Source organism: Mytilus californianus, unplaced genomic scaffold (assembly GCF_021869535.1).
Source record: "Mytilus californianus isolate M0D057914Y unplaced genomic scaffold, xbMytCali1.0.p SCAF_6, whole genome shotgun sequence".
In the NCBI taxonomy this organism is placed as follows: domain Eukaryota; kingdom Metazoa; phylum Mollusca; class Bivalvia; order Mytilida; family Mytilidae; genus Mytilus; species Mytilus californianus.
In genome coordinates this window covers 22,922,762-22,946,118 of record NW_026262712.1, presented here as the reverse complement: position 1 = coordinate 22,946,118, position 23,357 = coordinate 22,922,762, and the positions used below count along the sequence as shown (strand labels likewise).

The following is a 23,357-nucleotide window of genomic DNA, read 5'->3' as shown; positions in this document are numbered from 1 at the left end:
GCAAAAGGTTGGGTCAAAAAGATCGCGAATAATGTTAAAATGACCGTCTCTTAACAGCTTAAGAAAGCCTTGAAAACTAAAAAGTAGATGTCCGTTTCATGCTTTGCCCAGCCGGACTTTTACCGGACATAATACAAATGTCCGGAATATATGACCGTTTTGGAAGCCTTGGTTCGCAATAATAACAATATAAATAAGAAGATGTGGTATGAGTGCCAATGAGACAACTCTCCATCCAAGTCACAATGTATAAAAAGTTTACAATTATAGGTCAAAGTACGGCCTTCAACACGGAGCCTTGGCTCAGACCGAACAGCAAGCTATAAAGGGCCCCAAAATGACTAGTGTAAAACAATTCAAACAGGAAAACCAACGGTCTAATCTATATAAAAAACGAGAAACAATAAACACCAATGAACCACACCAACAAACGACAACCACTGAACAACAGGCACCTGACTTAGGACAGGAGCAAAAATCTTTTTTAGTGGTTCTAATTTTGTGTTTTCCTTGTCTAAAATTTTGAAATTAGCTTCCAGAAAAAATATATTCAAGGGAATATTTTCATGATTTTATCTAAATTGCAAAATGTAAGTATGAAATAATCTCGTTCTAAAAATTTCCCATTTTGTAGTATTGTGTAGTAAAATTACCCTTTCAATTGTCTTTATTTTCCACAGAGGATCAGGAGAAATGATGACACGAGCTCCAGGTAAAGTTACTTTGAGTGAAGGACCATACCATATAGCAGGATTTAAAGACGGTAACACAGAATATGATCTCGCTAAAGAATATCAGAAGTAAGTAGACAGAGAATTTAATTTTTAATTTAAACATAATATAAAAAATTAACTGAATTGTATAAAATAATTAAGATAATTTGAAATAATTTTTTTACAACTTTTCAGGATTACTTCATACTTGATCAGCAGCTTGACAGTAATGAGTTGTAATGGTTTACACTCTACATTTGTGTTAGAAACCTACTTCCTGTTTGAAGATACTTTGAATCTTTCAATATTTTGAATAAAAACAGATATTTTTGTCACACTTTTAAGTTTTATCAGAAATTACTACACAGAATAACTTAAAAGTGATGAGTTGTAATGAGTGAACGCTTTTCAGATGTGACAGAAACCTATTTACTTACTAAAACTTGAATTATAAATTGGGTATGCCTAGCATGACAACACATGCAACTTCTTTTGTTCCAATTGGTCATTGCATAATACTTAAATTTATTTTTCTTTGACAGTTGGCAGAATTACGCAGTGAAGTAGAAAAGAAAATGAAAAAAAGTGTTCAGGAAGGACAAACTGTCAGTAAGGAGGTAGGTTAAATATATGTATTCTACTTATGTTTGGACATTCAGTCAGCGATCTTTCCTTTTTGGACAGGATACTGTACATTTTTTAGTAGTTGTTTATTTGGTTAGGTTTGCATTTTTATACAAAAATTTATAGTCAATATATGTTCATGTGAGGGACTAGATAACAATAAAACATTTTGACAATTTGAATTACCAACCGGTATACCAGATAAACAGACTTTGTATTGGTGTTTCTTGTTGTGACTGATATTGGAAATTCTTTTAACAATAAGCTTAAGAATTTAATCCTTCATCAAGATAATACAATCCTGATATTTACTTATACTTAGGTGATACACAGTGATAATCACTTCATATGGTCTTTTTTTAGTCAAACATTTTGTGAGCCTTTTTATATGACCCCAATTTTGTGGTCGTATAATGTTATGACGTTGTCAGCGTCATTGTCATGCGAAGACATTTGGTTTCCAGACAGTAGCTTGTGAATAAGTGTATGAATCTCTATCATAAATTTTACCACAAGGTTCCATATCACAAAAGGAAGATTGGGATTGATTTTGGGGGTTATGGCACAAACTGTTTAGGAATTAGGGGCAAAAAAAAAGGATTTTCTGGTTTCCGGACAATAACTTGAATATAAGTCTATGGATCTCTATGAAATTGTACCACAGGCTTCCATAGCAAAAAAGGAAGGTTTTGATTGATTTGGGTGTTATGGCCCTAACTGTTTTGGAAAATGGGGCCAGAAACAATACTTTTCTAAGATTTCATCAAAAGTTGAATTATTGGTATTCTTTGATATGCTGATTTTGGATATTGGACCATATTAGATAAATGTCCAATTTCAAATTTTTAAGTTCTTAGACCACATGCATTCTGTGTCAGAAACTATGCTATGTCAAATATATAATCACAATCCAAATGCAGAGCTGTATTGCACAATTAAAAGAAATTGTAAGAAGAGTAATGGAAAAAATAGATATAGTACCCAATCTAATTTAGAGAAGATATTATATATAGATATAGTTTGAAATTTACTGCTTATTATTAGATATTTTGAATATTATTCAAGGTAAGTTTTATAGATTTTTTACAGACTTTATATTAATGAGGAGTGATATTTTGGAAATTGTTCTTTTTTTCATTTTTTTGGTAAATTTTTTGAAGAACTTCGTGATAGGTTTGTTTGTTATTCTGTATAAATTAATTTTCTGAATGCTATATATATATATTTTTTTTCTATGAAGCTACCCCTTTAAAAACTTAGCTAATATTTAGCAAAACATAAAGATACAATATTTGCCCACACCCAAAATCTAAACAGTTGGATGCGATCCCCTGAAACTTATAAATGGCCTTATCAATATTTTTCAGTGTATATCAATGACAGTGAAAGGTCCAGGTATACAGAGAATGGTACTAGTTGACTTACCTGGGATTATCTCTGTAAGTAGCCATTATGTTAATTTGAAATGAAAGATTCATTGTATTTTGGAAGGCTATTTGTATGCTTGGTTGTTGAAAAGATAAAGTAAATGTTATTACAGTCGACTCTCGTTATCTGAAAGTCAGTCGGAGCAAAGAAATATTTCAAGATGCCCGTAGTTGGACTCAAACAAAAACCGGAAGTTTGACAAACCAAGGGACACAACTCTTGCTTAGCTTGGTAAGGCTAAAATAAATCCGGATGAATATTTGTAGATGATCGATATTCTGGTCTCAGATCGATGTATTTGTACGTTATGGTCTGTGGTCAGTGACCAGAAATTTAATTACACATGTATTGTCAGATTAACTCTTCAATCAATTTAAATCCCCAAGGTCATGTTTTGACATTTGTGTATTATTTCGAGATAAATAATGAATTTTGAATGCTTTTGTTAACATTGGGACTGTAAATTTAGTTCTAGTCAATCGAAATTTTGACTCATCCAATTTCCACACATTAGGAGTCGAAGTACATATATTTATATGGAACAAAGGTCAGGACCATGAGAAAACTTCGACTCATCCAAAATTTTTAGTCAACCGAGTGCGAGACAACTGTAGTTAAACTTGTTATGCTCATTCAATACGTTAAGTCTAATGTTCATGTAAAATTAAGACAATACATGTATAAGATAGATTGAAAGATTTGAAGAGTCAGAGAGTGAAGCAACATGATTGAAAACATAGAATATTCTCAACAAGGATTTTCTGCTGTCCTGCAGAAGGTTAAAGATTCCTCCACCAATAAAAACTGGCAGCCATGATAATGATATAAATGTTATATTGTTGAAGCCTCTGTTCAACCTCTTGTGTGTGTATATTATTCATATTCAATTATTCTTTATTTTATATGCTTGTTTTCCTTCAGACTGAGACTTCTGTTATGGCAAAAGACACAAGAGAAGATACCAAAGACATGGTGAGGACCTATATGGAAAATCCTAATGCCATTATTCTGTGTATACAAGGTATGGTCATTATATATATGGAAAACATTAGTACTGTGTGTATGTTACAGTGAGTTTTTTTACAAAATCCAATAATATTTTGAGATTTTGTAAAATCACAGGCAGTTTTTGTGATTTTGTAAAATCTCTGCAATTGTTACGAGTTCTTCAAAGTCACTCAAAATATTGCTACGTTTTTTGTAAAATTTCTTATTATTAAACGATATACATTTATGAGAAATCTATTTTTTTCTAGAATAGTTACAACATGTTTCAATTGTTAATTATGTGTTTACTAACACATCTGCACTTTTAGAATGTTTTTCCTTGTCCTAGCTAATGACATCGTGTTTTTCCATTATATTAATACATCAAATTTGCCAATTGTATTTCCCTCAATTTTAATTCATTTCAATGTTTAAAGTTTTTAAATCTCCTTTAACAGAGAGGCGAAAGATACCAAAGGGACACTCGGGACATTCAAACTCAAAAGTTGACAATAAACTGACATCGCCATGGCAAAAAACGAAAATAGACCAAAACACAAACAACAGTATACAAACACAACATAATAAACTAAAGACTGAGCAACAAAAACCCTACCAAATTATATCTTTTATAGTAATTGAGACAGACATTATTATTTGATTTTCAAACTTAAGGTATTTGCCCTGCCACTGCTGCACATAAATTCTATTGCTTTGGGTAATTAATCAAAAGTTACAGATATTGTAGGATTTTTCTTACATTTACAGCTGGGTCTTTAGATGCTGCTAGAAGTAATGTTACTGACATTGTGAGAGAGATAGATCCACAAGGAAAACGTACAATATTTGTTCTTACCAAGGCTGATATGGTGGAAAATAACTTAGTTAAGCCAGAAAGGGTAAGACACATGATTTTCATAATGACAGCCTTTGTTCAGATGTCAAACATAATATTTTTATTCTTTGTATTTACCATGTTTAGTTGTTTTGCTTCAAAATTATTTTGAACCATTGAGTATGATTATTTTGGACCATTGAGTATGATTATTTTGAACCATTGAGTATGATTATTTTGGACCATTGAGTATGATTATTTTGAACCATTGAGTATGATTATTTTGGGAAGCAAAAATATATACTGTGAGTCAATAACTTTCGTGGTTACCAATTTTTTTGGATTGAGAAAAAAATGCATTTTTTTAATACTTGATTAGGTTGGTTTCCCAATTTTTGCATTTGTTAAACATTTATATTTGTGGATTGCATTTACCAGTAAAATCCATGAAAATTAGTATCCAACGAGGGATAATGAATCCACAGTAGTATTCATGTTGATAATTAGTACCGTGTTTGACTTTTTGCAGATTAAACAAATACTGGCAGGACAATTGTTCCCTATGAATGCGTTGGCTTATTTTGCAGTAGTTACTGGAAAGGGTAAGTTTATTTTAAAATTATATTGAATTTATTTTAAAGCTATGATGTGTCCAAAAGAGCAATATAAAAATAAAAGATGTATTATTGCCAATAAGCAATCATCCACCAGAGACCAACTGATGTAGATGTTAGCAACTACAGGTCACAGTATTGCCTTCAACAATGAGCAAAACCCATACCTCATTGCAAGCTAAAAAGAAGACCAACATCCTGATTTATGTACAAAACAAGAAACAAAAAAACAGATATAACATACAGTAACAAAAGACAACCACAAGTTTTCTTTTAGATATGGCCTTTTCATTCCAAATTTTACAAGTGTGCAACAATAAGAAATATGGCTGATGACTCAAAGACTATAAGAAAACACACAAAAATTGAATCTTTCACTTGCCCTACTGTAGACAAATAATTTTGGTTTGATGAAATTTGTTGAGATAGATCTGTGAATTGAAGAGGATGAATTTCATATGCATGCTGTTCAGAATAAATAGTATCAAGGATATTAGCATGATTTATAAAAGTTTGATAACTTCAAATTGATTGAAATTTCTAAAAGCCATTTAATAAGATCTGCCAAATATTTAATTTTTGTCTCGTTGGCGTCAACAATTGTTTTCTGCAAAAGTTTGGTAGGAACTATTTGTGATAGATCAATAATATTTTCTATAAAGTTGCAATACATTCAGTACATCTCAGTTTGACAATCATGTTGAGGTGCCGCCCTCTATGTTATGGTCCTGCAACTTTGAATTAAATAGCAATGTTTCTGTCCATCAGATTGTCTTCTTCTGAATTATGTGCTGACAGGCACGACATATCTCTGTGTAAACAGTTTATTTATGTAAATGGTTGGTTCTTTTTTATAGGTAACAGTAATGACAGTATACAGACTATAAAGGAATACGAGAAACAGTTCTTCCAAAAAATCTAAATTATTCAAGTAAGTACAAATGGGATTTTCACATCATTTGTATGTAGAAGATATCTCTATAGTTTGCCTTAGTAAGGTGAAGGGTTATTAAGAAGGACCCAAAACATCCATATCTATGTGCAAAAACAATTTAGCATGCACTTTCAGATTGATAAATCAAAAAATTGATATGACATAATCATCTTATTTACATTGATATGTGACTTTCGAATGAAATTGCTATCTATTTTGAAATTATTCATCATATCATGAAGTATATTTCACTTCAAGTAGTTTGAAGAAAAAAATTCATGCTTTACTTACACTTACTAATTTTATTTGATGGTAGGAAGTAGCTGCCATAATCTCACACAAGCAACATACTTTCTATGGGTAATTTTTTATACTTCAAATAACCATCACACATTAAATTTTATAAAATTGACCTGAAGAAAGGAGTAGGGGCATTAAGGCCTTTTTTGGACCAAGAAAATTAAGTTTTGGAGAATTATTTTAAATTTTGCACATAATGTTTGTAAATGCATAAGATCAAGAAAAATAAATGGATTACACATGCATTTTGATGTTATGATGTTCAAAACAAGGATATTTGACAAAGATACAAATTTTAAGGCGAAAATAAACTTTAATTTCTAAACATTCTTGTACCTAAGTATAGTTAGGAAAAATTAAGGAATATGTATGGCAACTTAAAATATGCACTTATATTTGGGCCATATAAGGGCCTTATTGCCCTGACTACTTTTACTTCCATGACAAAAATTCTGTATACTTTCAATAGAATCTATTTTCATTTAAAAATGTCAGACTGCATATTTTTCAAAACATCTCCAAATAAAATATACATCATTTGCAAGTTGGACATACAGAAAAATGGCTTTAAATAACATAAATCTTTTCAAAATCCAATTGATTTAACTCATGAAGGAACTAAACTAAAGTCAACCCTGTATATAAAGGTCATCTTCAGGACCAGGAAAACTGGCAATATAAGAGAGGTGACCTTTGATGCATAAATTTAACTCTTATTGGACAAGAAGAGGTAGACAAGACAGATTTTGCTTTAAAGAGGTGACTTTTAAAGCCAGTTTGACATAAAATTACAATAATAATCAGCACACTTGTTTATTTTACAGAGATGGTGTGCTAAAACCAAGTACAACAAATACACAAAACCTTAGTATGTCTGTGTCAGAGTTATTCTGGAAAATGGTTAAAGAAACTGTGGAACAACAAGCTGATGCTTTTAAAGGTCAGTAATTACTATAAAGGGTTTCAATTGGAGGAGTTTAAATTTCATGATTTTTAATGCATAATCTGACTACAATGTTTTATTTTCATGTTTTTCTTGTTACTGTCTCTCATTTTCCTTATACATGAAATTTACAGGAAGGGGATATTTTTGCAATATTATCTTGATCATGAAATTAGTTAAAAAACTATCCTGAAAATTCTGCTTTACAGAATTAAATTGCATCATTCATGCATTACAATTTGTTTGAAGATTTCATATCTATTTTGAATTAATCAAGATAGATGTAGGGTATATTTTACTGAGACAACCCAACCAGAATACAAATAAAAAAATTATGTCTTGATAGATCTTGAATTTGGTGTAAGAGTATCCCAGCGGGCACATCAACGTTGCTTCAACGTTGAAACAACGTCATACTGAAACGTTGAATCAATGTTGAATTATAGGTTGAAAATGAAAGGTCATTTTAACGTTGAAAATACAACGTTGCATCAACGTTGAAAATTCATAGTTGATACAACGTTGAGAATGTTGATAATTAGTTTCTCTAATGTTTGTGCTATTTTCACATTTTTTGATCAGTGTGAGAAAAAATATTTAGTGAAATATCTGTTCTCTGCAAATGATTGGTTGAAATTTAATTATTACCTCAAAATTTCTTGGTTTCTTCTGAATTTTCCTAGTGTCACGACATGAAAAAAGGCGACCACACACTTTTTAGAGAAAAAGAAGATTGAAGGACATTTACTAAAATATTTGATTAGGATGAAAGTCAAATGCATATTCAGGACGAACATGAGAGCAGACATGCCAAGCAGGATTTTTAATGTACTAGCTCACTAACAGTTCACACATGTCACCTTACCCAGACACATTATTCTGGTCTAACCACTCCTAAATTCTGGTCTAACCACTCCTAAATGCTATATGTTTGGCGGAAAAGCGGCAAATACCAATTTTAAAATCTTTGGTTTGACCTAACCTGCCATACAATTATTTAGTCAATATAAGTCATTAAAAACAAGATGAATAGAGCATTTATTTATTTTGAGTATCTGGAATGAAATTTGAAATGTCCTCATCCTGTCTCTTTCTTTTTTCTTTCCTCCCTCCACCTCCGTGCCTTTCAGGGGCATATTTCAGGAACCTGGACATTTCACTCTTCATCCTAGTTTCTGTTGCTTCAACCGACTCAGGAAAGGACTCTGAGACACAATCTGTTTATAAAAAAACATAGTAACAATTAAAACACAGAAAGCCAAAAATTATTCATTTCACATAAAAGTTCATACAGCTACTGAGGATAATTAAAAATTAATGTAGTCTTGGAGTTGGTAAGGATGAACATAGTTTCTAATTTATTTTCCAGTGAATTTTGCGAGTTACTTGCTAATATAGAATTTAAAATAATGCAACTTACCAAGAATTATTGTGAACAACTTTGAGGCACCAAATGAAATTTTGCCATTTTTCCAGCTGATATTCAGTTTGGCCATCAAAGAATTATGGAGGACCCTGAAAAAAATATATGCATCTAAATAAAAAAAAATCACAATCAGATGTAAGATGTTTTTTATTTTACAGTTTACAATATGAAAATGCATCGAGTTTATCAAATAATTTTTACTAGACATCTTGGATGTTTTTGCTGTTAAAATTTGCTCGTTAATTTCAATTTCTACATGTTCTTTTCTTGCATTTGTAGTGTTAACTCTTTTCTAGGCTTGTAGTCTTTCCCTCATAATTTTTTGTTACCTGTTTCAAAATCATAGTTTCCTTAACTTATTTTTTTTAAGAAAATATAAAAAGGGTATAATCAGGATGATACAAGTACAATTGTTGAAAATGTTGTGTTTCCAAATCCATAGTTGTGATTAAATACGATACATTACTTTTAATATGATACTATTTACATATCCCTTTTAATTTTGGTAAAGTACAATAGAAAGGAGAAATTTACAGGAAAGACATATGTGGAAAACAAATGACAAATTAAACGGAACAAATATTAGATATCAAATTATATCGCAAACCTACGAATAACTTCCAATATTTAGATAAATCATCAGCTCATCCCGCCTCTGTATTTAAGGGATTTAAAATTGGCAAAGTTACACTGTTCATTCGATCATGTAATAACAAAGATGACCTCGACACACAAATCAAACTATTTAAACACAAGCTTATAATCAGGGGACAAAAGGAAAATGAAATTAATCCACTAGTTAATACAGGACTACGAAAAAGTAGGCAAAACAAATTATGTTATAAAACAAAAAACAAACAGAAAAGTCCACCACTAGTCATAGCAACAAAATTTAATCCTTTATTTAAGCAGTTGGGAAGACGAATAAGAAAACACTGGCATTTGATTGAAGATGACGAGACCGCTAAACATCTATTTCCAAGACCGCCTATCATTGCTTATCGTAAACACAAGAATGTGAAGGAGTACTTGATCTCGGCAAAATTATAATGTAATTAAATAAAGAATGGACATTAAACTATAAGTGTATTACAGATTCATCAGGTGTAGTGCCCCCAAAATGTAACTGCATTTGATACATTACACGATAGAAACATATTGATAACAAATAAAAAGTAATTATGATCAAATGTTATAGTAAATAAAAATAAATTAGGCCAGGGCACCTGACAAGGATGAACGGCCTTGGTCGAACTTGACCTAAATGATATCCGAAACACCAGGTGTAATATCATCAAATTAAAGAAATTCATAGACGACCAGTTGATTACCACAGATCATTTACGTTGGGGAAAATCCTTTAAAAAATAAATAGATGTGTAAAAGTTTATAATTAACCACAGAACAATCTACCGAGAAAAGGTCAAATCAGGTTTTAACAGTTAAAGATAATATATATAATTTAAAGTAAATATACATAAGCAAAACATGCTATATATATGAATCACTAAATCATGCACAAACAGAGCAATAACAGAATAAACCTGTAATTGAAGACAAACATTTAAATGCATATAAAATTGCATATAAAGTATAAACAGCGATACATGGAAAATCATTATAGAAACTCGATACAGACAAGAAATAAAATCTCCTATAGACAATGGTATTAGTAAGTTTTGCTGGGATTGGTTCATGGACACGACTATTTATAAAAATAGGTACAACCAGAATGTCAGGGCCACCCTTTCATGGGATCATTTGGTTTATATACATATGGAGCAGCCTCCCCCCCCTTTTTTTTATAAAAAATACTGGATACGACACTGGAAGTGAATGTCAGGCCTTCAACTGTTTTATATGCACCTGTTAATTATAAATAGCCTATAGGTATGTGCTCAGAATCAATTAGTAAATACTTTTTTATGGGTAAACCACGTGTTCATGTACCATGATGTAGGCACTGCATGGATTTATATTCATGTACGATCTGTTGATAGAAACACAAGTGCGTATGTACTTAAAAATTTGTAACAATAAAATAACGTACAGATTGTTCACTTCTGTGTTCTTGTCTCATGCTACCCTCTGCCATCGCTGTTAACGTTGTAGAATAGTTTTTTCTTGTTTCAGTTTCTCTCGAGTGGTAAACAAATGTTGTTTCTTTGAATAAGGCGCTAATCGACATGCACGAACTTTCGGAAGCATTTCCGTGATATTCCGAGTAGCAAAGTTTTAAGAGCGGGAAAAGTTTAAAATTATTATTTCAAATAAATATATATATATCTCCGTAAATTTGTTTTATTTTAAATCATTACAATGGTTTGGATATTGTTATAACCCTTTATATGGAAGAAATATATTTTATTTTGTAGAAATGATTATCAGAAAACATGCAAGGTTCATTGGCGGATCAAAAAGGAGAAAGGGGAGGGGGAGGGTACGGTTCTGGTGGTTTGGCCTTTTCTGGGAAAAAATTGGTTGATTATATAGGGAATCTCTGAAGCTTAACCGGAGCGGGCCCCTCTTAGACAGTCAGATGGCCCCACTTATGAAAATTTCTGGATCCGCCACTGACAAATACATTTATCGTCCAAAAAAAAGGGGGGAGGGGGGTTCCAACCCCCAATCCCCCCTCCCACTTGATCCCACTGCCTGCTTCAATTTCCAAACTTAATTCATTAGTAAAACAGATTTGAATAGTTGATTAATGCATATCATATATTTCATATATATATTGGTTCAACGTTGAAAAAGTGACGTTGAATCAACATCAACTTTCTGTTAAAATTTCAACGTTGAAAAATAAGACGTTGAATCAATATCAACTTTCTGTTGAAATTTCAACGTTAAATCAACATCAACTTTCTGTTGAAATTAAGACGTTGAATCAACCTTGAATTGTGGTTAAATATTCGACGTTGAAAATAATTACGTTGAATCAACGTTGAACGTTGAAGTCAACCAAAATTCAACGATTTTTCAACGTTGAAACAATGTCATGTGCCCGCTGGGATATGTTTTATGACCTGTATAAGTGTTAGTTGTTTTTAACTTTCAAGGTAACAAACTATTCAAAAGAGAAAATCTATAAAAAAGTTAAATCACAAAAATACTGAACTCAGTGGAAAATCCAAAACAGAAAGTCCCTAATCAAATAATTTATACTAATACAATAAAAGAAATTTAAGTACAACAGTCAGCAACTGGATTACAGGCTTCTGGCTGAGGCTCAACCCTCCTGATCTGGGACAGTGGTAAAACAACACAACATAACATAGAACTGTAAAAAACAGTTAGGGCTTGTCCTACCAGATTGGTACTTAGCACAAAAACAACTAACTACAAGACGAAGTGATATAAAGACAAAAGTCACAAAGAACCTTTTGTTTGTTAGTTAAAATTACTACCAGGTAGTGAAAAATATTGATATGAAGTTTTATTTGTAGTCAATTTTCAAACTTTTAAAAACTTAAAAGAAAAAAAATAAAGTGTGAAACCATTGTCTGAAAAGGAACTCATACATCAATGGTAAAATAATGATTGCTTTCAAATGCCATTTATAAATATTTCATGAGTATACTTTGAATTGCAGCTCAAAGATTTAATTTAGAAACAGAATGGAAGAATACATTCCCAAGGTTACGAGAATTAGATAGGGTTAGTATTATTTCTGAATGAAATTGACTTAAATTACTGATAAAGACATCTCATGTTATTACTTAGGGAAAAAAAGTAAATCAAGACAAAAATGACACAACCACACAAACTAAAAAACAACTTTTGAATGAGTACAGATGTAATGGTCATCGCTTGAGATGCTATGAAAAATGATTCTCTGAATGTTCTTTTAGTGAAAATGTACTTGATGTGGAATCTTAAATTCATTGTTTAAGACCTACTTGATGAAAATTTTCATGTTTACAGTATTGGACAAATCAAATGCTTTGAATTATATGTATGTCTTTAAGCATACATCATTGGCCTCTGTGGCCGAGTGATCTAAGTAGTCTAACTACTTTCTAACTAGCCTGTCAATACTGACTCCAATCTTAATTGACTAGGATTGTCAGTTATCCTACTGAAGGTCGTGGTTCTCTACAGGCACTACAGCTTCCACCAATAAAACTGACCGCCACGAAATAGCACAATATTGCTGAAAGTGGCGTTAAACACCAATCAATCAATCAATTAAGCACACATCAGATGTCAATGATTTGTAGTCCTATTTCAGAAGTTTCACTATATGTATTTATATTTTATTGTACTGTTACATCTTTCTTCATTATCACTATTTTTCATTACAGACGGAGCTATTTGAAAAAGCTAAAGGGGAGATTTTAGATGAAATAATCAACTTAAGTCAAGTTACAGCAAAAGAATGGTAAATCACTTTTACACATGTAATTTATTCATTCTAAAGGTCTTATGAGATAACTGAGCTGTGAAGCAAAATATAACTATTTATTTCATGCAAAATAAATGTAGCCTTATGTTTGTTGCAATACAAAAAAATAACCACTTGTTATGCAATAAACATCCACTGAAAATGAGTTGTATTTTAGACAAAAGGCTCATGAAACAACTGCATTTGTATTGTTGTTGTCCACTTTTATCAAAAAAGACTTGGGGCCTTGTTGGCTGAGTAGTTCAACTACTGTATCACTAGCCGGTCAACACTGCGGTTGTGGCAGGTGCACTTGACTCCACTCTTAATTGACAATTGACAATGATTGTCAGTTTTCCTGCGGAAGGTAGGTGGTTCTCTCCAGGCACTATGGATTCCTCCACCAATAAAAACTGACCGCCATGAAATAGCCAATAGTGCTGAAAGTGTTGTTATTCACCAATCAATCAATCATCAACAATGACTTAATCATCATTATTAGAAGAAATATTCTAAGTATTCAAATTGGGCTACCATTCTTAGCCTCTGCATAATTGTATTATAAGAAGGTGCTATAATAATACATTGATTGAATTCTTTACTCCTTTTATATGTTGTAGAAAGATAAACATATAAATATTCCAAAATATTTGTTCATAACACTTGTATAATATCTACCTAAGTACCTGTGACATAGTTTATTGAATTATTTAACAAAAGTTAACAAATTATTTCTGGTATATATTAATGTTGTTTTGTTTTTGCAGGGAGGATGCATTTTCTAAGAAAATTTGGGATAAGAATGCACCTTACATGTTTGAGAATATTTATCTACCTGCTGCACAGACACAAAACTTAGGGTAATACTGGCTTTTACTTTTTAAGGCTATATAAAAAAAAACATATTAAATCCTTTGCAGCTATATAACAGATGGTGATAGCATTTGAAAGGTATAAATTCTTCACAAAGAAATAAAAGAGAAAAGAAAAGCACGCATACTAGCTTATGAACTTGATTGTAATAAATGCTGGAATAGTTGTTTTACAAGAACATGTAATACAGTTTTTATAGACAAATCTTGAGTTGTTCCATAAAAATGAGTTACTTATTTGACTAGGATTGTCGGTTTTCCTATCGAAGGTTGGTGGTTTTTTCCGGGCACTCCGGCTTCCTCCACCAATAAAAACTGGCCGCCACGAAATAGTCCAAAAAGCGGTGCTTAAAAGTGGGGTTAAAACACCAAAAATCAAAATCAAATCTTCAGAGAAGCACACATACCATCTTTAGGCTTGTACACATACTTCCTAAAACCATTAAATTAAATATCCTCGTAAATACAATTTCTCCTCAATTTATGAAAATTATTATGAATAATATGATAACTATCTGGTGTATTGGTTTTTGCCAGGTCTACATGTCCATCAGACAGGGTTCACCTGACCTCAACCTCATTTCATGGATTATTGGTCCAGGTTAACTTTTTTTGGTCAAACCATATCTCAGATACTGTAAGAAATAGGTCAACCATATTTGGTGTATGGAATGATTGTAAATTTGACCTAATTTTCATGGTTCATTAGTCAATGTTAAGTTTTTATGGTTTTGTTTGTATATCAGATAATATAAGCAATAGGTCAACTATATTTATTGTATGGAAGGATTGTAAGATGCACATGTCTGCCTGGCAAGGTTCATCTGACCTTGACCTCATTTTCATGATTCATTAGTCAATGTTGAGTTTCATTTGTTTACTCCATTAATCAGATACTATAAGGAAGACGTCAACTACATGTATATTTGGTTTATAGAATGATTGCATAGTGTTCATGTTGTCTAGCAGTGTACATCTGACCTTGACCTTGTTTAAATTGATCATTGATTATTTGAAGTTTATGTGATACTTGTAGTAAAACCTTCATATAACACACTTTCAACATAAATTCAATCATGATAAGTAAAGCAGGCTATACATTTCAGCGTTTGCACTTTTATTTTTAGTCCCCTACCTACCTAAGGGGACTTTAGGTTTGCACTCTGTCTGTCTGTCTGCCTGTCCATCCATTAGTCCGGCAAATCAGTTTTCCACACTTTTTTGCTTTGTGCTTGAAGATATTGATTTGATATTTGGTTTATTGTTTTACCATGACAAGTTACAGATCATGTTCGAATTTTTTGTTCCGGTTTAATGATTTTGTGCAGAGTTATGGTCCTTGGACTTCGAAAATTCAGTTAAATAATCATTTTTCTTAACTTTTTTTCGTCATGCTTGAAGATATTGACATGATATTTGTTATATACTTAACACCATGACAAGTTATAGATCAATTTAGCAGTTTGTTCCAGTACAATGAATTTTTAACCGATAGGGGACTATGTATTGCCATGCTATACTCTCAGAATGCTTGTTTAAGTTTATTTATTGATATAATCTATTATATGTTAACAACACAGTATAAAGATTTTTCCTATTTCAGAGAATTAAATACCAATATTGATGTAAAATTAGCAAAATGGGCATCTAATGTACTACCCAAGAAATGTGTTGAGGTAAATACTTTGTTTCACATATGTAATAGTTAATGTTATTAAGTTAACATTACCATTTTTCAGAGTAAGCCTGCAAACCATTTCAAAATACATTTTAGAAGATATCAATTTACATTTTGACAGATTTTGCAGTTTTTGCTTACATGTACAACCTTTAAGGATATAACATAAATACAAAAAATAAATCAATAGGTGAATAAATTATAACCATTGATTTTTTGTCTCTATTAAACCATGATATGTAAATCAAGCTAAATAATACTGTTGATTTTACTGGTATATGTTTGTTGTTTAAAGGTTGGATGGGATACACTTCATGACGAGTTCCAGAGAATTGTGGAAGAAGATAAGAAGTGTAAAGATCATGATGAAATATTTGACCAGTTAAAGTTGGCAGTGGTAGCTACCAGTAAAGCAAAACACCATTGGGAGGGCAAAGCAGAGGATAGTTTGGTAAGTCTGTGGCAATAGATATCAGTAAAGAAAATCATCATTGGGAGGGCAAAGCTGAGGATAGTTTGGTAAGTCTGTGGCAATAGATATCAGTAAAGAAAATCATCAATGGGAGGGCAAAGCAGAGGACAGTTTGGTAAGTCTGTGGCAATAGATATCAATAAAGAAAATCATCATTGGGAGGGCAAAGCAGAGGACAGTTTGGTAAGTCTGTGGCAATAGATATCATTAAAGCAAAACACCATTGGAAGGGCAAAGCAGAGGATAGTTTGGTAAGTCTGTGGCAATAGATATCTATAAAGAAAACATCATTGGGAGGGCAAAGCAGAGGACAGTTTGATAAGTCTGTGACAATATATATATCAGTAAAGAAAATCATCATTGGGAGGGCAAAGCAGTGGACAGTTTGGTAAGTCTGTGGCAATAGATATCTGTAAAGAAAACATCATTGGGAGGGCAAAGCAGAGGACAGTTTGATAAGTCTGTGGCAATAGATATCAGTAAAGAAAACATCATTGGGAGGGCAAAGCAGAGGACAGTTTGGTAAGTCTGTGGCAATAGATATCTGTAAAGAAAACATCATTGGGAGGGCAAAGCAGAGGACATTTTGATAAGTCTGTGGCAATAGATATCAGTAAAGAAAATCATCATTGGGAGGGCAAAGCAGAGGACAGTTTGGTAAGTCTGTGGCAATAGATATCATTAAAGCAAAACACCATTGGAAGGGCAAAGCAGAGGATAGTTTGGTAAGTCTGTGACAATAGATATCTGTAAAGAAAACATCATTGGGAGGGCAAAGCAGAGGACAGTTTGGTAAGTCTGTGGCAAAAGATATCATTAAAGCAAAACACCATTGGAAGGGCAAAGCAGAGGATAGTTTGGTAAGTCTGTGGCAATAGATATTTGTTAAGAAAACATCATTGGGAGGGCAAAGCAGAGGACAGTTTGGTAAGTCTGTGGCAATAGATATCACTAAAGCAAAACATCATTGGAAGGGCAAAGCAGAGGATAGTTTGGTAATTCTGTGGCAATAGATATCAGTAAAGAAAACATCATTGGGAGGGCAAAGCAGAGGACAGTTTGATAAGTCTATGGCAATAGATATCAGTAAAGAAAACATCATTGGGAGGGCGAAGCAGTGGACAGTTTGGTAAGTCTGTGGCAATAGATATCTGTAAAGAAAACTTCATTGGGAGGGCAAAGCAGAGGACAGTTTGATAAGTCTGTGGCAATAGATATCAGTAAAGAAAACATCATTGGGAGGGCAAAGCAGAGGACAGTTTGGTAAGTCTGTGGCAATAGATATCTGTAAAGAAAACATCATTGGGAGGGCAAAGCAGAGGACAGTTTGATAAGTCTGTGGCAATAGATATCAGTAAAGAAAACATCATTGGGAGGGCAAAGCAGAGGACAGTTTGATAAGTCTGTGGCAATAGATATCAGTAAAGAAAACATCATGGGAGGGCAAAGCAGAGGACAGTTTGGTAAGTCTGTGGCAATAGATATCATTAAAGCAAAACACCATTGGAAGGGCAAAGCAGAGGATAGTTTGGTAAGTCTGTGGCAATAGATATATCAGTAAAGAAAATCATCATTGGGAGGGCAAAGCAGTGGACAGTTTGGTAAGTCTGTGGCAATAAATATCTGTAAAGAAAACATCATTGGGAGGGCAAAGCAGAGGACAGTTTGATAAGTCTGTGACAATATATATATCAGTAAAGAAAATCATCATTGGGAGGGCAAAGCAGTGGACAGTTTGGTAAGTCTGTGGCAATAAATATCTGTAAAGAAAACATCATTGGGAGGGCAAAGCAGAGGACAGTTTGATAAGTCTGTGGCAATAGATATCAGTAAAGAAAACATCATTGGGAGGGCAAAGCAGAGGACAGTTTGGTAAGTCTGTGGCAATAGATATCTGTAAAGAAAACATCATTGGGAGGGCAAAGCAGAGGACATTTTGATAAGTCTGTGGCAATAGATATCAGTAAAGAAAATCATCATTGGGAGGGCAAAGCAGAGGACAGTTTGGTAAGTCTGTGGCAATAGATATCATTATAGCAAAACAACATTGGAAGGGCAAAGCAGAGGATAGTTTGGTAAGTCTGTGACAATAGATATCTGTAAAGAAAACATCATTGGGAGGGCAAAGCAGAGGACAGTTTGGTAAGTCTGTGGCAAAAGATATCATTAAAGCAAAACACCATTGGAAGGGCAAAGCAGAGGATAGTTTGGTAAGTCTGTGGCAATAGATATTTGTTAAGAAAACATCATTGGGAGGGCAAAGCAGAGGACAGTTTGGTAAGTCTGTGGCAATAGATATCACTAAAGCAAAACATCATTGGAAGGGCAAAGCAGAGGATAGTTTGGTAATTCTATGGCAATAGATATCAGTAAAGAAAACATCATTGGGAGGGCAAAGCAGAGGACAGTTTGGTAAGTCTGTGGCAATAGATATCACTAAAGCAAAACATCATTGGAAGGGCAAAGCAGAGGATAGTTTGGTAATTCTATGGCAATAGATATCAGTAAAGAAAACATCATTGGGAGGGCAAAGCAGAGGACAGTTTGATAAGTCTATGGCAATAGATATCAGTAAAGAAAACATCATTGGGAGGGCGAAGCAGTGGACAGTTTGGTAAGTCTGTGGCAATAGATATCTGTAAAGAAAACTTCATTGGGAGGGCAAAGCAGAGGACAGTTTGATAAGTCTGTGGCAATAGATATCAGTAAAGAAAACATCATTGGGAGGGCAAAGCAGAGGACAGTTTGGTAAGTCTGTGGCAATAGATATCTGTAAAGAAAACATCATTGGGAGGGCAAAGCAGAGGACAGTTTGATAAGTCTGTGGCAATAGATATCAGTAAAGAAAACATCATTGGGAGGGCAAAGCAGAGGACAGTTTGATAAGTCTGTGGCAATAGATATCAGTAAAGAAAACATCATGGGAGGGCAAAGCAGAAGACAGTTTGATAAGTCTGTGGCAATATATATATCAGTAAAGAAAATCATTGGGAGGGCAAAGCAGTGGACAGTTTGGTAAATTTGTGGCATAGATAGCAGTATTTCTAAACATCGAAGGGAAAACACTTTTGAATCTAACTTTGTAGTGAAAGGTATAAACTATAGTGTTAAACTGAATATGTCATGGTTTGTTATTTGTTATTGGTGTTTAACACCACTAACAGTGCCTATGACTGTATAATGACAGTCAGATTTTGATGGTGATGGAAGCTGGAGTACACACCAAGAACTGCCAACCTTACTTAGGAAAACTGACAATTCTTGTCAATTTAAGAACATATTAAAATGCAAATCTCCATGAGTTGGGTAGACAGACAAGTGATCACTGAATATGAACAACTTAGACAATTTGGCCACCAATTCTCAACCATATATATATATATATATATATATATATATATATATCATGTTGAGTTGTTAAATAGAAATCAATCTGTTAAGACAGTTTTAATCAAGTAAGCATCCTCTTTATGTGTGAGGATGGATTGTAGTCTAGTTTATACTGTTTAGCTGATTATATACCCTCTCTAAAGGAGTCGGGATATACTGTTTAACCTCTGTCTGTCCCATGAAATATTTGTCACATTTTACTCAGGAACTAGATATCAGAGATTTCCAAAATTTGGTATCAAATTTGCTTTCCCATGTCAGGAGCCTGTAATTCAGTTATTGTTATTAGTTGTTGTTCTTTCATGTTTGTTTTTATACCACATCTCCTTATTTTTGTGTGTATGAAATTATCGTCACATTTTTCTCAGGAATCAAGCTTCAAGTGAGGTTTTTGTACTGTGTGATGCGTTTTCACATCCAATGCTCATCAACTTCCTATTAACTAAATACTAAAATATTCTTTACACATAATGACCATGTATAAGATTTTCTTCACATTTTTCTCTCTAATTAAATATAAGAAGATGTGAAGTATGAATCAGAGTTTCTTCAAATTTGGTATCAAGTTTCATGTTTGTTTTCACTTTCACCACATATCAATTTTCTGTTTTCCTAATACGTATAGCTGGGATATTCATAAGTGAGCTATTGCTCACAGTACATTATGTTATTATTGACAAAAAATTGAATATTTAATTAAAAATTTGTATTCTCAAAGCTGTTTCTGTGGCAAAAACAACCATTTTTCTGAACATGCATCCTAACTGGGAAAAAAAGATATAAAGTGATTAGTAATTTGAAAAAAAAAACTATTCTTTGAAACTTTATTTCAGAGAGTAATGCAGAAAAATACACTAGACGACAAAACAATACCAGACAAACAACATAGGGATATGGCTGTCAAATTTATGGAAGAAACTCACAGAGAATAGTTACAACAAAGTAAGGATCAAACAATTTTAGTCTGTTTACCTCCCCTGTCATGCCACGGTTTTTTCAGTAACAAAATTATTTTAAAATATGACATGGATAATATTTGGCTAAGCAGCAACAGAAAACTTGATGCTACTGGTACAAAAAATCTACAATCTTCACCACTAAGCATACATTTCAAATAGCAATATAGAATCACAAGATGAAAAGTAGGTTTACTAATGATATACACAAATGAATTTTTATATGTAAAGGTAAATTTCTGAAGATCTAATTAACTCTACCAACACTTTCATTTAGGTCAGTCCCTTTTAGTTTGTACCTTCAAAACTGTATAATATAAAACATATCTCTTAAAACAAATGATAATATGTCTCTGTCTGTATAAGTCTTTTGATAAATTATTCAAAACAAATATTTTATTTTATTAGTCCCCTACCGACGAAGTCGAAGGGGACTTTAGGTTTGCACTCTGTCTGTCTGTTTGTCTGTCCATTTGTCAGTCTGGCAAATCAGTTTTCCAGATTTTTTTTCTTCGTGCTTGAAGATATTGATTTGATATTTGGTTTATTGATATATCATGACAAGTTACAGGTCAAGTTCAATTTTCAGGATTTTAGCTTTTCTCTTTGTTCAGTTAAAGCCCTTTCCCTAGAATTAAATATATGATGAAATACTTATTAATTAGTAGATTTCTGTTCAAAGGGAAATAACTTATTTTTTAAAAGATTAGATTTTTAAAAGACAAAATGACATTTTGGAATTTTTTTCCTTTTCTTTGCTGGTTTGGTAAATTGTTTGAAGAACTTAGTGGTAGGTTTGTTTGTCATACTTGAAGATATTGATTTGATAATTAGTTTATAGTTTTATCATGACAACTTACAGATCAAGTTGGAATTTTGTTCAAGTCTGATAATTTTGCAGAGTTATGGTCTTTGGACATAGAATATTCACTTAAATAATCAGTTTTCAACAGTTTTTTTCGTCATGCTTGAAGATTTTGACTTGATATTTTTATGTACTTTACACCATGACAAGTTATAGATCAAGTGAAAATTTCGTTCCATTACAATGAATTTGTAACCAGTAAGGGACTATGTATTGCAATGCAATACTCACAAAATGCTTGTTTTTTGATATTTTTCAGCTGAAAGTAAACTAAAAGAGCTGACAGGACCAAGCACAAGTGAACAATAGTTAAGTTGGCAGTACAAAACAGAACAACATAAACAGAGAGATCAAGCTAAGGCTGAACTGGATAAGATTCTTAGTAGAGAACCTGTAAGTTACCCTTAAGGAGAAAACAAACACATTTAATTTCACACTACACAGGTACACATGTACAAAACAGAACAACATAAACAGAGAGACCATGCTAAGGTTGAACTGGATAAGATTCTGAGTAGTGAACCTTTAAGTTTCACCCTCAAATAGGCAGACTTCATTCAACAACAAAATCAAAGCTAGAAAAATTCTTAGAACAAGACCTGAAAAGTCCAATTAGAATTTAAAAAAAAAACGGTTAACCCATAAATAAAATAGGGCCTATGTTAAACTCTATACTCTGACCTAAAGAGTGCAACTTGTATATTAATGAGAGGTGGAGAGAAAACAAATACACTGGATATATACACAAATATTTAACAAGAGATGATTCTTAGTGCAGAACGTGATTTAACCAAGAAAACAAATACACACAATTGTTCACCAGACATACATCTATCTAAAGTAATTAAAGTAGGTAGTATTCTGAGGTTGATTCAGATGGGTGCAGCCCTTTGTTTTTTTAGCCATAGATGACAATTATGTCTCTTTGCTCAAAGCTTGGATCCTCCCCTGGTAAAGTGTTGAATTAGAAAAACATATTCTCCCACTACAAAGATATTTGCAAATTTAAAATATGATCTATAGAATACCTTAACTATAAGAGATATTTAGCAGAGAACATACAATATTAACAACAAGCAGTACACAAAATTTGATACAATGCAAAACACTTAAAAGATATAGATCTCACCAGTCTTCAGGAGAGAGATGTACACCCATGTTCACCTTAGACTGTTTTGTCTTCAGGAGAGAGGTGTACATCCATGTTCACCTTAGACTGTTTTGTCTTCAGGAGAGAGATGTACACCCATGTTCACCTTAGACTGTTTTGTCTTCAGGAGAGAGGTGTACACCCATGTTCACCTTAGACTGTTTTGTCTTCAGGAGAGAGATGTACACCCATGTTCACCTTAGACTGTTTTGTCTTCAGGAAAGAGGTGTACACCCATGTTCACCTTAGACTGTTTTGTCTTCAGGAGAGAGATGTACACCCATGTTCACCTTAGACTGTTTTGTCTTCAGGAGAGAGGTGTACATCCATGTTCACCTTAGACTGTTTTGTCTTCAGGAGAGAGGTGTACACCCATGTTCACCTTAGACTGTTTTGTCTTCAGGAGAGAGGTGTACACCCATGTTCACCTTAGACTGTTTTGTCTTCAGGAGAGAGATGTACACCCATGTTCACCTTAGACTGTTTTGTCTTCAGGAGAGAGGTGTACACCCATGTTCACCTTAGACTGTTTTGTCTTCAGGAGAGAGGTGTACACCCATGTTCACCTTAGACTGTTTTGTCTTCAGGAGAGAGATGACACCCATGTTCACCTTAGACTGTTTAGACTGTTTTGTCTTCAGGAGAGAGGTGTACACCCATGTTCACCTTAGACTGTTTTGATGTATTCACTGGAACTTGCTTAAAATCAGATACAATGTATGTTGCATTATTTTAAAACATCTATGGGAGCACATGTATATCACAATGGAAAATAAGCACATA

At 33.0% G+C, this 23,357-nt stretch overlaps 1 long non-coding RNA gene and 1 pseudogene across 1 annotated transcript; one reads left to right on the top strand and one right to left on the bottom strand.

The window, feature by feature from the left end:
* The window catches only part of LOC127705608 (dynamin-like 120 kDa protein, mitochondrial), a 74,923-nt pseudogene that overhangs the window by 35,250 nt on the left and 16,316 nt on the right, over positions 1-23,357 (top strand).
* LOC127705611 (uncharacterized) lies at positions 8,440-11,058 on the bottom strand. Its single transcript, XR_007983923.1, has 3 exons — positions 10,855-11,058; positions 8,799-8,893; positions 8,440-8,595 (listed from the first exon to the last, which is right to left on the bottom strand). It is a non-coding gene; the product is annotated as an uncharacterized LOC127705611 (long non-coding RNA).